This window comes from Trematosphaeria pertusa, assembly GCF_010094035.1.
Source record: "Trematosphaeria pertusa strain CBS 122368 unplaced genomic scaffold BU26scaffold_40, whole genome shotgun sequence".
In the NCBI taxonomy this organism is placed as follows: Eukaryota; Fungi; Ascomycota; class Dothideomycetes; order Pleosporales; family Trematosphaeriaceae; genus Trematosphaeria; species Trematosphaeria pertusa.
The window spans coordinates 27,188-28,481 of NW_022987251.1; positions in this window are offsets into that span (position 1 = coordinate 27,188).

Genomic DNA, 1,294 nt, shown 5'->3' on the forward strand with positions numbered 1-1,294 from the left:
TAGTAGAGAGATAGCTTATATAATAAACTTTAAGTAAACTAGAATTAGTATACTAGAGATACGCTAGAGAATACTAAGAAAACTATTATTACCTATATCTATATATAAACTAAAGAAGATATATACTTAACTCTATTAGTAATACTATATACTATTAAGAATAGTAGTATAGTAGTTTTCTATAATTATATTCTTAATTAGCTAGAGAGAAGCTATAAAGACCTATATAAGAGGCTAAACACTTATTATAATTTCTAAAAGCTTTATTACTAAAGCGCTACTAACTTTACCTACTTCTAGAATAATTTCTTCTACCTTATATAGAAGCGCTAGCTTCTAGTAGATTAATAGGTAGAGAAGTTTTATAAGAAGCTACTAGAAAATATACGTACGTAGTTAGATATATACTAATATTAATACGTTAATAACTATAATTACTATATAGACCTTACTTAAGACCTTACTTAAGAGCTTATCTTTTAAGAAGTACGCGTTACTACTAGAAAGACTAAAAAGCGTAACGTAATCGCGTTAATGCTATAACGTACGCCTCTAGCTCTTCTAGGTTTTCTAGTACCTAATAAAGCTCTAGTAATCTAGAAGCTAGTTATCTATTTTTAATACTACTAACCTAGCTACCTAAGCTATAATTACTCTAGAGCTTCTACTGCGTAGAAAGCTATTAAGAACGTTAATCTAGAGAAGAAGCCTATAGAGCCTATAGAGCTATAAGTACCTAAGAATAATACGTTAGAATACAAATCTAATAATTTAGAAAAAGCCTAGCTCTAGAAGAAGTCTTCTCTCTAGAGCTATCTATTAGAGTAATAAACCTACGTAAAAAGCTATTTAGTAGTTCTACGTTTACTCTACTCTACTAAATATCTATAAATAGTTTTATAATTAAGCTTAGAGGTTTAATTAATACTAGAGCGAGTAGCTACGTTCTAGTATATCTAAAGTACCTTTAGACTCTTAGAAAAAACCTCTACGTTAAGCTAGCGCGTATAAAACTTATCCCTCTTACTAGATATAATAGCTAACCTAATAGCTAGATAGATAAATACTTTAAAGCTAATTTAGTACTAGAAAGCTACTAAATCTATACTTACTTTATATATTATAATACTAGCTACTATAATATAATAATTAGTTATAAGTTACTTAAAAAAGTTAACGTTTAGGTTAACTATAAGTAACGCGCACTAATATAGCTAGATACTAATTAATTAATTAATTATAAACGTAACGCGTTTATCTCTATATAATTCTCTTAATCTAACGCTAAAGCTTA